General features: G+C 46.0%; 1 pseudogene; it reads right to left on the bottom strand.

Moving 5' to 3' along the window:
• Positions 1–2,248: 2,248 nt before the first annotated feature.
• On the bottom strand, positions 2,249–8,522 carry LOC148479690 (uncharacterized; annotated as a pseudogene).
• Between the last annotated feature and the right edge of the window lie 5,433 nt (positions 8,523–13,955).

The raw sequence follows: 13,955 nt of genomic DNA, 5'->3' as shown, positions 1-13,955 counted from the left end.
CACGATTCAAATCCAAGGCTGGCACCTAGGCTTTGGTACATGGGAGCAGGCAGTGTTTCTTTTGTTATAGTCCTTAGGGGAATGCAGTAGCAGCATTTTTGTCTAATTTTTAATTCTTATAACTACAGTAATTCCTTTTTATTGTGTACTGAAACCTTTTTTCATAGAAAAAATATGGCTCTGTGTCCACATGTAGTTCAAGGCATGAAATTCATACATATGTACTTACCTATCATTAAAAAAAACCTTAAAGCAGAAAAGCAATGTACTGTAGATAAATATTTTTGAAGTGATAAAACAATATATGTGGGTGACCAGTACATATAGCCTGCACTAATGTGTATTTTATTTTGTACAAAATTAGAATGAAAACAGTGTTGAATCTGCCTTTTGTTCAGCATACAATATTTTTTTCTGATGTACTCACTATAGCTGGCATATTGAATTTAGATTCTAGCTTCAGGACTGATCCATAAGAAAGTTAAGCTAGCATGATATAACTAAAGTTTAAGTGATATCTTCTCTGCTATAATAGTGATGTCAGTTTTACTTGCTAGAGGCTAAATACATTGACTGTAAAATAAATTACATTTTTACCACATGTTAGTCTTAATTAAAAAAAAATCTGTGATCATCAATTTTAAAATGTAATATGATTTTTTACTTTTTATATACGTTTTCAATAATTGGTCTTACCTCACAAAGTTCTAACTATCTAACCAAGCAATTAATAGACATGGTTAATTAATGATCATACCTGTTCCGTCAGCTCTATTTAATAAAGAAATTTATTATAGAAAATAAAATAATATATAGGAAATGTATCAGATTTATCAAATAGAAACACCACTATAGTCAAGATATGTGTGTGTGTGTGTGTGTGTGTGTGTGTGTTTAGATATACTAGTAGTTTTCCTATTTTTGCAGCTGTGATCTATACTCTTAGTTTGCCTTTACACTGGAACTCCATTGGCAAATGCAGGGGGGGTTTCCATCTGCCTGGAAACCCCCCTCCCCAGCCCACACCATGATCACAATAGAAAAAGTAATGTAATAAAATGTTACTAGTACTGAATTTTCTTCACAATATCACAAATGAAATAAGCACCACCTGTGGATCTTTTAACATGCATCATTCAGTAATAAATAACCTGTGCACCAACTCAGAGATATGGAAACCATTCACTGTTAGGGATGCCCTGCTATAGAGCCCAATATGTAAATATATGTCAAGGGCAGTTTTAGGTTCTTCTGCTGCTCCTCCAGGCTCCCAGACTTGCTCCCATGCTCTGGAATGGTGCTCACATCTAAAATAAATACATTAAGCTCAGGCAGGATGGCCCTACTGCTGCATCTAATAGCTTATTGTGATCTCTGGTCCTGTATATGCTGGAATTATGACACACAATACCCTTTGTATGACACATATTAAAGCTGGTTAAGTGCTAATTCTACCCTCTTCATGGACTGGCCACACTCACTCTAAATTCAAGCATTTGGAAACCCCCCTTCTAGAAATCCTACGTTTGCCACTGAACTCTACATGTGAATGTGCCATGATTCTGGGAGCCTAATACCCCTTTTACACCAAAATCCAGGGTCCGACCCGGGAATTTGAACACTGGTCAATCCCGGGTCGAACCCGGCTTCAGACACTGTTTACACTGTACCAGGTTGTACCCAGGTTGGCCCCGTTTACAGTGAACCTGGGTAATCCCTGCTTTTCTCTATAGATGTCATTAAAAATTTTGTTTTTTTTAAATAGAAAACATAATAATAATGTTCCAAACAAGTTTTTTATTTATTTGGCTTCAAAGTTGTTTTTATGAACATTAAATATGTGCAGATATTAATGTTTTAAAGTACAATATAAATACAGTATTAAACAAGTGTCAAGTATCGTTTGGCCACACAAGGAGGAGATCCTGGGTCATGGTATAAAATGGTACTTTGTTACGCACTGTATTAATATATAAAAAAGTGCCTTTCAGATCCCTGCAGACAAAACTAGACACAATACAAGAGTACAAAATACAGTTTAAAAATAGTATTAAACAAGTGACAAGTAACGTAGCCAGACAAGGAGGACATCATGGGCCACAAATTTTGAATTGTAGCATATGAAAATATTCGAAAAGTGCCTTCACACAATAAACATTTTAAATTTACCGACACAATAGAAAAAACAATAATAAAATAGTAAAAGTGCCAGTTGGTACAATGAACAGAATTTTGAAAATAGGCATGTTTAAGGCAATTTCCTATACACTGTATACTCTGATGACTCTAGGTTTGTTTGTGTTGTATTAGTGCTAGGGTTGTAATAATTGGGCCCCCTACTGTACTGCCCATATGTGTGTTCTGGGTACACTGGGGCCTGTGGTATTTGGTGTGTTTGATTTATAAAACCAGGAGCAAACGTGCGCTCAAAAAAAGACATTTGTCTGTCCTGCATAGCCACTAACTGTATCATAAATGACTGCTGCATTTGCCTTTCTGACTCTAGAAACTGCTCCATTCTAGCATCCTCCTGCCTTTGTATGTCGGCATCCAATTCACGGAGATTCACCACAATCACAGAAGTCAAACCCTGGAGCAGCTTGCTCAACCTGTTTAGCTTATTCTTTCTTGGTTGCACATTGTAGACTGCAAAGGAAAGAAAGAAAAAACAAATTGTAATATGCACTGAGGCGATATAAAGATAGCAATGGTGTTTGCGTAAATGTGCTTGTGGCCTTGTATCCACCTGCACGCTAGAGCACTCTGCAACAGTTACTATATGGTTGTAGTGTGTGTATAATGTAGGGGTGATCGGGTTCGGATTTCTGAAATCCGAACCCCCCCGAGCCCCCCCGATCCGAGTCCGATCCGAGTCAGGCTCGACTTTTCCCGCCTGACTCGGATCTGAAATCGAGGCAAAACGTCATCATCCCGCCTTCCGAGTCTCGCGGGTTTTGGATCCTATATAAGGTACCCGCGTCGGCGCCATTTTCTCACTCGGCTGTGGACAGTGAAGAGGGAGGGTGGGAGTTAGGGCTGTGTAGTGTAGTGTAGTGTAGTGTAGTGCTGCTGTTGTCCACTACTTCAAAGTCCATAGGGGCTGGCTGTGTTGTGCTGTGCTGCTGTTGTTAATAGGGGCTGTGTCCACTACTTCAAAGTCCATAGGGGCTGGCTGGACTGTGTTGTGCAGTCAGTTCTCCATAGGGGCTGTGTCCACTCCAAAGTCCTGTGCAGTGTCCCAGTCCTAAAGGAGTGCTGTAGTGTTGTCCAGGGGGTGCTCTGTCCATCAGGGGTGCTTCCCCCAAGTGCTAAAAAAATAATATATTTTCTGTGTTTGTGAATTGTGTGCGCAGTAGCCGCACGTGCATCAACAAAGTAGTGCCAAGCGTGCGCCTGTGTCATAAGTAAAGGGCCGGCTGGCTTGACCGTTAAGGGTGCTGTAACCCCCGAAAGTACACTACAGTCCAAACCAAAAAAAAAATTATTTTCTGTGTTTGTGAATTGTGTGCGCAGTAGCCGCACGTGCATCAACAAAGTAGTGCCAAGCGTGCGCCTGTGTCATAAGTAAAGGGCCGGCTGGCTTGACCGTTAAAGGGTGCTGTAACCCCCGAAAGTACACTCCAGTCCAAACCAAAAAAAAATTATTTTCTGTGTTTGTGAATTGTGTGCGCAGTAGCCGCACGTGCATCAACAAAGTAGTGCCAAGCGTGCGCCTGTGTCATAAGTAAAGGGCCGGCTGGCTTGACCGTTAAAGGGTGCTGTAACCCCCGAAAGTACACTCCAGTCCAAACCAAAAAAAAATTATTTTCTGTGTTTGTGAATTGTGTGCGCAGTAGCCGCACGTGCATCAACAAAGTAGTGCCAAGCGTGTGCCTGTGTCATAAGTAAAGGGCCAGCTGGCTTGACCGTTAAGGGTGCTGTAACCCCCGAAAGTACACTCCAGTCCAAACCAAAAAAAAAATTATTTTCTGTGTTTGTGAATTGTGTGCGCAGTAGCCGCACGTGCATCAACAAAGTAGTGCCAAGCGTGCGCCTGTGTCATAAGTAAAGGACCGGCTGGCTTGACCGTTAAAGGGTGCTGTAACCCACAAAGTACTCTCCAGTCCAAACCAAAAAAAAAATTATTTTCTGTGTTTAGCCGCACGTATATATCAAATCGATATAACATAAATGGAGGACCAAACTTTCTCCGATAATAATAAAATAGAGAAAGATCAAGAACCACTTCCTCCTAGTGCTGAAGCTGCTGCCACTAGTCATGACATAGACGATAACATGCCATCAACGTCGTCTGCCAAGGCCGATGCCCAATGTCATAGTAGAGGGCACATACAATCCCAAATGGCAAAGTTCAGGAAAATGACCTTGAAAAAGACATTTAAATCAGCTGAAGAGAAACGTAAACTTGCCAATATGCCATTTACGACACGGAGTGGCAAGGAACGGCTAAGGTCGATCCCTAGTATGTTCATGACTAGTGGTTCAGCTTCACATGACGATGGAAGCCCTCCTCCCACTAAAAAAATCAAAAGAGTTAAGCTGGCAAAAGCACAGCGAAGAACTGTGCTTTCTAAGAAGATATCACAAATCCCCAAGGAGAGTCCAAGTGTGGTGGTGGTTGCGATGCCTGACCTTCCCAGCACTGGACGGGAAGAGGTGGCTCTTTCCACCATTTGCACGCCCCCTGCAAGTGCTGAAAGGAGCACCCACAGTCCACTTGCTGATATGCAAATTGAAGATGTCACTGTTGAAGTACAACAGGATGAGGATACTGGTGTAGCTGGCGCTGAGGAGGAAGTTGGCGAGGAGGATTCTGATGGTGATGTGGTTTGTTTAAATCAGGCTCCGGGGGAGACAGTTGTTGTCCGTGGGATGAAAAAGCCCATCACGGTCATGCCTGGGCAGAAGACCAAACATTCCACCTCTTTGGTCTGGCAATATTTCTATCCAAATCCGGACAACAACTGTCTTGCCATATGTACCATATGTAAAGGTGAAATAAGTAGGGGTAGGGACGTCAACCACCTAGGAACATCCTCCCTTATACGGCACCTGCAGCGCGTTCATAAAAAGTTACTGTCAAGTTCAGAAACTTTGGCTAAGACCGTAAGCAGTCCAGGGACACCTAAATCCCGTTGTCCTGTTGTATCCAAGCGCCTGCAAACCACACCGTCAACTCCCTCCTCGTCAATTTCCTCCTTAGTCAGGATCGGAAGTAGTCCTGCAGGCCATGTCACTGGCATGACTGACTCTCCTATCCGGGATTCCTCTGGAGGATCCTGCATTGCTACGCCTACTGCTGCCGCTGCTGCTGTTGCTGCTGCTGGGAGTCGTTCATCATCCCAGAGAGGAAGTAGGAACACCACTACTTTTACTAAACAATTGACCCTCCAACAGTCCTTAGCGAGGAGGATGAAGTACGACAGCAGTCATCCTGAAGCAAAACGTATAACTGAGGCCTTGACTGCTATGTTGGTGTTAGACGTGCGTCCGGTATCCGCCATTAGTGCAGTGGGATTTAGACAATTGATGGAGGTAGTGTGTCCCCGGTTCCAAATCCCGTCTAGATTCCACTTCACTAGGCAGGCGATACCGAGACTGTACAGAAACGTCAGAAAAAGGGTCCTCAGTGTCCTGAAAAATGCCGTTGTACACAATGTCCACTTAACCACGGACATGTGGACAAGTGGAACAGGGCAGACTAAGGACTATTTGACTTTGACAGCCCACTGGGTAGATGTATCACCTTACGCAGCAACAGCAGCAGCGTCACCAGTAGCAGCATCTCAGAAATGCCAGCTCGTTACAAGGCAGGCTACGCTGTGTATCACCGGTTTCAGTAAGAGGCACACCGCCGACAACCTCTTAGAGAAACTGAGGGAAATCATCGCCCAGTGGCTTACCCCACTTAGACTCTCCTGGGGATTTGTGATATCTGACAATGCCACCAATATTGTGCGGGCATTACATCTGGGCAAATTCCAGCACGTCCCATGTTTTGCTCACACAATAAACTTGGTGGTGCAGAATTTTCTGAAAAGCGACAGGGGCGTGCAGGAGACGCTTTGGGTGGCCCGAAAAATTTCTGGCCACTTTCACCATTCAGCGACTGCGTGCCGAAGACTGGAGCGCCAGCAAACACTCTTGAACCTGCCCCGCCATCACCTGAAGCAAGAGGTTGTGACGCGGTGGAACTCAACCCTCTATATGCTTCAGAGGATGGAGGAGCAGCAAAAGGCCATACAAGCCTATACATCCACCTATGACATAGGCAAAGGAGGGGGTATGCACCTGACTCAAGCGCAGTGGAGAATGATTTCCGTATTGTGCAAGGTTCTCCAGCCCTTCGAACTTGCCACACGTGAAGTCAGTTCAGACACTGCCAGCTTGAGTCAGGTCATTCCCCTCATCAGGCTTTTGCAGAAGCAGCTGGAGAAAGTGAAGGAGGAGCTAAGACGGAGCGATTCCGCTCGGCATGTGGGACTTGTGGATGAAGCCCTTCATTCGCTTTGCCAGGATTCCAGGGTGGTCAATCTGTTGAAATCAGACCACTACGTTTTGGCCACCGTGCTCGATCCTAGGTTTAAAGCCTATGTGGTGTCTCTCTTTCCGGCCGACACAAGCCTGCAGAGGTGCAAAGACCTGCTGGTGAACACACTGTCAGCTGAAGCGGAACGTGACACGTCAACGGCTCCTTCTTCATTTTCTCCTGCAACTGGGGCTGCCAGGAAAAAACTTAGGTATCCTAAGCAACCCGCTGGCGGTGATGCAGGGCAGGCAGGACCAAGTTTGGACATCTGGTCCGGACTGAAGGACCTGGCAACAATTTCTGACATGTCTACTGTCACTGTATATGATACTGTCACCATTGACAGAATGGTGGAGGATTACATCGGTGACAGCATCCAAGTAGGCATGGCAGACAGTCCATACCTGTACTGGCAGGAAAAAGAGGCAATTTGGAGGCCCCTGTACAAACTGGCTCTATTTTACCTGAGTTGCCCCCCCTCCAGTGTGTACTCCGAAAGAGTGTTTAGTGCAGCCGGGAACCTTGTCAGCGAAAGGCGTAGGAGGTTGCTTCCACAGAATGTGGAGAAGATGATGTTCATCAAAATGAATTATCAGCTCTTCCAGGGAGACCAGCCTCCAGAAGGTACAGAGGGACCTGTGGTGGTGGATTCAAGTGGGGACGAGTTAATACTTTGTGAGGATGAGGATGTACACACTGAAGAGGGTGAGGAATCGGTGGATGAGGAGGATGAGGATGAGATCTTGCCTCCATAGAGCCAGTTTGTGCAGGGACACATTAATTGCCAGCTTGTTTTGTGGGGGCCCAAACGAACCAATCATTTCAGCCACAGTTGTGTGGCAGACCCTGGCGCTGAAATGATTGGTTTGTTAAAGTGTGCATGTCCTGTTTATACAACATAAGGGTGGGTGGGAGGGCCCAAGGACAATTCCATCTTGCACCTCTTTTTTTTCTTTGCATTATGTACAGTTTGGGGCCTAGTTTTTCAAACTGCCATCCTGTCTGCCACTGCAGTTTCACGCCTAGATGGGTCACGTGTTTGTGCCGCCCACTCGTGTCGCTTAGCATAGTCATCCAGCTACCTCGGTGCAACGTTTTGGACATAAAAACACTATTGTGAGGTGTGAGGTGTTCAGAATAGACTGGAAATGAGTGGAAATTAAGGTTATTGAGGTTAATAATAGCATAGGAGCAGAAAAACCTACAAATTCTGTGATTTTAGCTGTTTTTATGCTTTTTTAAAAAAAATACAGATCCAAAACACAAAACCCAGAACCCAAAACACGGAAGGGTGGTTTTGGCAAAACCAATCCAGATCCAAAACACGAAGAAAGATCCAGATCCAAAACCAAAACACAAAACACGAAAAGTGGCCGGTGCACACCCCTAGTATAATGTGTGTTTTTCTTTATTTTATACTTACTATTAGAGCGCATTGGAAGGGGCGTATTGGGGTGCGCTGTCTCTGTGCTTGCCTGAACTACATCATATATGGTGGTATTGATACTGTCAGCATTCACAGATGAATCCATCCCACTACCTTCTCCAGGCTCGTCGTTCAGAAGGAGCAGCGATGTTGAGCTGCATTGCGAGGACGGCAGAGCAGCCTGTGTAGCCAGTATCTCTTGACTATCCTCCTGCTGGCTGGAGCAGGATGGTGTGATTGAGGAGGACACTGCTAAGGGGTTTGTAAGCACTGTATTTCTAAAAGTGCTGTAGCACAATTCGTAATGTACCCATTCCTGGTGTGCTGCACCACTTTTTTTGCGGTTCTGGTTGTGCACTTTAGTGAACTGCTTATGCAAGACCTTTAATTTATTTACCACTTGCTACTGCGTGCATTTTATCCCTTGGGACTCCAGCATCTGGGTATATAGCGGTACACTACTGCATCTTTAACTGTGCCATTCATCTGGTGTTTAATTTCTTCCTCCACCCTGATGAGCAGTAGCTTTCGGATCTCGGCATCGGTCCAGTTTGTGGGAGCACACATGCTGCTGCAGGAACAGGATGTGGCTCAGGCTGCTGTTCTGGCTGTGGCTGTGAATGAGGCTGTGTATCAGCCTGTGTCTGTGGCTGCTGGTCAGGCTATGGTGCAGTCTGCAGTTCTGGCTGTGTGTCAGCCTACATTTGTGGCTGCTGGTCAGGCTGTAGTGCAGCCTGTGTGTCTGCCTGCTTTGCGGCTGCTGGTCAGGCTGCTGTGGTGCAGGTGTGGAGAGCCATGCTGGGATCAAGTGGCTGATCCCAGAATCGGCACAGGCAGAGGGGATGTTTCCTCTGCGGGACACATCCGTTACCGGCACTGGGACAGTGATGTCCCCAGCATCGGTGCAGACGCCATGGGCACCTGGTGAAGGGACCACCTGGTCCCTTTCACCAGTGCTGGCGGTACTGTGGTGCCAGGAGAAGCTTGGCTCTGGGCGCAAGCTCAGCGGAGCTTGGCGCCCGGCAGCCAAGAAGCGGCGGATAGCCAGTGCTGGAACAGAGTACCTGTTCCCAGTGCCGGTCAAGCATCGGGCGTGGCATTCCGTGTGGCGGGTATTTGGCTCTAGCCGCGAGCCAAACTTGGCTCGCAGGCCAGCAACCAATAGGAGGCGGACGCAATGAGCCAATCGCGGCTCATCACATCATAGCCCCGTTCACTCGCACATCTTGTATTAGACGGCGCCGAGCTGGAGAAGGCAGTTCGGCGGCAGAGAGGGAGGAGAGAAGACCTCCCGAAGAGCGGAAGATCGGCGCGTCAACAGGGGTGGTGGCCACGGAAGAGGCCAGAAGACACCGCTGTCAAGAGAGAAGACAGGCGGCGCCGACTGGAAGAAGAAAAGAAGAGGCAGTGCCCCTGGCTAGATTGGGCCAGCGGCCGAAGAATGCAGCTGAGGACCGGAGAGGACTGAGGGGGAGGGAAGTAAAAGAGCCTCACGAAGTTCCCCCCCGCAGCCTCTTCCAACAGAGCAGGTAGGCCCTTTGTGAGGCCTACCTAATACCCCCCTCCCTAGACCTCCAGGGTTGTCGGGCACTAGGCCCATGGGGCATAGTCAGGCACTAGGCCCGTGCGCAAATAGGTTACAAGGCCCGAAGCACAATAGCGGGCATTAGGCCCCGTACAAGGATTTCCCCTTAAGTAGGTGTAAGTGGCCTGGGTACTGGGCCCAGGCGACTATTCAATAAAGTAGGCAGGCACCAGGCCCGTGGCCATAAACCAGACATAGGCCTGTACCCATACAGGAGGGCACTAGGCCCTATATAGTAAGCCCCATTATTAGGCAGGCCCATAGGCCTGAGCCATGTTTTGGAAAGGGGACTCTGGGCCGCTGGTAAGACCCTGGGCATTAGGCCCAGGGCCCTGAGCCAATTAGGTGTGCCATTCATATAGAAAGGTAGCCCAGCATAGATGATTAGAGGTGTGAGCAGTGGTGGAGAGCTGTCCGGCTCCCACCAATGAGGTAGTGTTTTCCCCAGTCACTGAGAAGAGGAGCTGGCCAGCTCTGGATAGGTAGGTAGCAGACATTTAAAGGGACAGCACCATGTTTTGCTCTTGTATACTTAGAGTCAGTGATTGGTGTTCCGTGCAAGGCAAAAGTTTAGTTATTGTTATATCTGTTGCACTACACACACTGTAGGTTGAGGGTGATGCCATTTTAGTATGTGTAGTTGCTTGACATAGGTTTAGGCCCTGCACAGCTGTGTTGTGTATCTCCTTACAGGGACCTGTAGGTGAGTGAGCGGACGAAGAGCAAGAGTGGACACGTTGAGAAATATCTGTGTGTACTGTCTCTCCCTGTTTGTTTGTCACTACCTATCTTTCCTTCCTTCTGGGCGGACGGTGAACCTTGCAACCTGGTGCAAGCACGGATCTTCACCTGGTGCGTGAGTACTGATAGATGAAAATTCGGGATCTGAGGTCAAAAGTGCCAATGAAGATCTTCACTTAAAACCTGAATTTATCACCCGGTTTGGTAGGGCGTGTCGGTCGACGTGAGGAGGGACAGCACTCACATCGTCTCCTTCCTCCTAGGTCATCGTGTCCTAGTCCTATTTGGGGGTTCCAGGACTGTCCGTTCAACACACGGCCTGAAGGTGAGAGGGTACGACGCAAGGTAAGGGACTGAAGTACACCTGCATGGCATCAGGCACTGCACCACACCACCTCTTACACAGGAGGTTAGGCAGGCAAGTGATGGCTGCATGTGTATGTCTCTCTCTGCAAGGCACTGACAAATGACATCATCTGCCAGCACCTCAGAAGCTCCAATGAGCAGCTTTCGGAGCTAGCCGGGTCAAATAATCCTGCCAGCACCCATTTACACTCCCACATGACCCGGGGACAACCCATTTTCAACCCTGTTCTCAACCCGAGTAAGATTGCCGGGTAAATCATCCCGGGTTATTTTTTTGCAAGCTGTTCACACTGAGGCCCGACCCAGAAATAACCCGGGTTATTCGGTTGGTGTAAAAGGGGTATTAGAGTCTGTGTGCCATTTTTGCTGTACTCTAGGGGTAGCCATTTGTAAAATATTATGTTGAATTTTTTAGAGGAACCAGATATACAGATTATGAGGTTTCATTTAGGGTATTACCTAAAAGGTTCCTTACATCTTATCAGAATTACTGCGCAAAACTAGAAATGGCTTTTATAGTTACCATTATCAAGAATAGATTTGAGGAAAGTCAAGACAGACTGAAAGCTAGGGCAATGGACAATGGATCATCAAAACGCCTATTTTCTTTTGTGCCAGCATAAAAAAATGATTATTTTAAATATGATTTTAAATACAATTATTTCTTAAATATACAGTATTTATACACTGGGAAAGTTGGGGTCATTTATAACAGTATGTAGTTGTGGAGGGCAGGGGCAGAACTCTGGGAGACAATGGAGGCGCCAGACGCCGGACACCAGCACTGAAGGGGCACCTCCTCCATTGCCCACAATATATTCACCTAACTTAAGGCTGTAATTATGTACCCGAAGTGTACTGTCACGGGCACCCAATACATGGCACCTCTTCCCAGCACCTGAGAAGCTACCATAACCATATACTAGTGGAGGGCTCCATGTCAGACCATCAGATGCTGCTTCTGTCTATCTATAGCCTGTCCCCACTCATTGATATCACTGCTCCTCAACAGTTTCTCATGCCAGTGTGACTCTGGTGCACTGTCTCACACACAACTCCCTGTCCCACTCCTCCCTGGTGGCAGCTCTAGCCACGGACCTGTGCAGCAGGCCAGAGCATAAGCGCAGCTGCAGATCTTCCAGGAGCTGGATGTCAACAAGAATGCACCAGGCAGAGCAGCGAGTAAGAGGGCATGGGAGGAGGGGACCTGGGGCACCAGCGACTGAGTCTGGGGGCAGATCTTTGGTGGAGCAACTTCCCAGCATGTGAAGCAGTTGGCAACAGACTGGGCATTTTGTGATTTGTAGTTTCACCACAGTGGCAGTGTTACTGTATCTTGACTCAAATTCAGTCCTCAAAGTCCTCACATCAGGTGGTTTTCCCCTTTATCTGAAGTATCAGGAGGGCTCCCACCCCACATTAGATGGCTTTCACCTCCATCAGGAGGATTCTGAACCTCATGCTAATTGCATTATACAAGTCACTATCTAATCTGTGACTAATGCAGTGCTGTATATACCCGAAAAAGGGGGGGATGTCCTGCAAATTTACTTTAGTAAATAGGCCTAATAGAAACAAAGTCACATATTCTATATTAGTGTTTCCGTGTGTATAGATAGATAGATAGATAGATAGATAGATAGATAGATAGATAGATAGATAGATAGATAGATAGATAGATATGCACCTCATTAATTTTCCCTGTTTGTTGGGGGGGTGCACAAAATTATAACTTGCCTCCATGTGTCTGGGATGACTTTATGCCAATGGTGGATGGTAAAGACGATAAGCAGGAGAGTCCCAAAAAATGTAGACTTTAGATTAGATTTTCAAAGATTTAGTGGCAGATGCCTAACTTTCTTTTTAAAGTACTAGATAGTTTGCTGGCAAACCGTAATGCTTTGGGAGTTAAATAGCTAAAAATATAATGTAATGAACACTCCATCATGTACAGTAATAGTATGGAAATTCTGCCGCTCAGGGCAAGCTGAACAATTCATTTTTCTAACAAGTTAAATTTGTAACATTTCTGCATTGCATAAGTCAGATGGGCCAGTACTGAAAGCTCTTGTGTATATTAATAACCAAGGACATAAGACAAAAGCTGTCAGCAAATGAATGGGTAAATAAATGATGCATCTAAGAAAAAAGGAAACAAGCAAATATAACAATGTAAAATATTACAGTTGGTTTCAAATACTAAGGCCACTTACTAGCTGTATTTTTGAGTACTCATCAGGTCCACTTTGCCCCAGAACAGCCTGAATTAATTGAGGCATGGATTCAGCACAGTGCAGGAAACATTCCATTCTGGTCACATGTTTATATGACAGTATCACATATTTGCTGCAGATTTCACAGCTGCACAATCAAGCTTTGAATCTCCAGTTCCACAACATCCCAAATGAGCTAGGTTGGTTACTGTGGAAGCCATTGGAGTACATGGAACTCATTCTCATGAAACCAGCTTAAGACTCTGACAAGGCACTATTATCCTGATAGAAGTAGCCATTAGAAGATGTGCAGGGCTGATATTATAAAGATAGCAGTTACTATATACTTATGTACTTTGGGCCTGATTCAGGTTGGATTGCGGCTGTGATTACGCACGCAGTCTGACTGCGATGATATGCTTACTCATTGCAATCACAATGCCGTTATAGCACTACATAAGGGCGCGCACCTTACCTTACACACATCCATAATACTTTGCAAGACTGCGAAAAACATTGGTAACATTGAGTACAATTGGATGCACACTTGCACAAGGTCAGACCCTTGTGGTACAAAGTGAGAGCTCAGGCTGCTTATGGCATTGCAGTGGATAATTTATGCATGCCCCTGCAACGGTGTTCAAACACCCTGGCAAGCCTGCGTTTTGCTGACCACCCCCCCATCACTTCCCACAAATGGTACTTCCTGTCAATGACTCTGCAATTGGTCTGCATAGTCACTGTGATTGCAGTGGCTGGTTCGCACACGCACACTGTGATGCATATTGCCGATAGCGTACATAATCGCAGTTGCGATCCACCCTCAATCAGGCCCTTTATTGTGTGGAATTTAAACAATGCTCGATTGGCAATAAGGTGTCTAATGTGTGCTAAGAAAACATTCCCCATGCAACAACACCACCAACCCCACAAATCAGGATGGCTTCATGCATTAATGTTACCATCTGTCATAGCAGAAATCATGCTTCATCAGACCTATCAATATTTTGCCAATCTTCCACTGTCCTGTTTTGGTGACCCTGTGTCCACTCTCTTAAATGTCCTCATTTTGCTTCTGTTTTGTCTTTTGTGGAA

Source organism: Taudactylus pleione, unplaced genomic scaffold (genome assembly GCF_031769625.1).
Source record: "Taudactylus pleione unplaced genomic scaffold, aTauple2 ptg000615l, whole genome shotgun sequence".
Taxonomy (NCBI): Eukaryota; Metazoa; Chordata; class Amphibia; order Anura; family Myobatrachidae; genus Taudactylus; species Taudactylus pleione.
The sequence above is the reverse complement of the archived record's forward strand: the minus strand, read 5'-3'. Positions and strand labels throughout refer to the sequence as shown.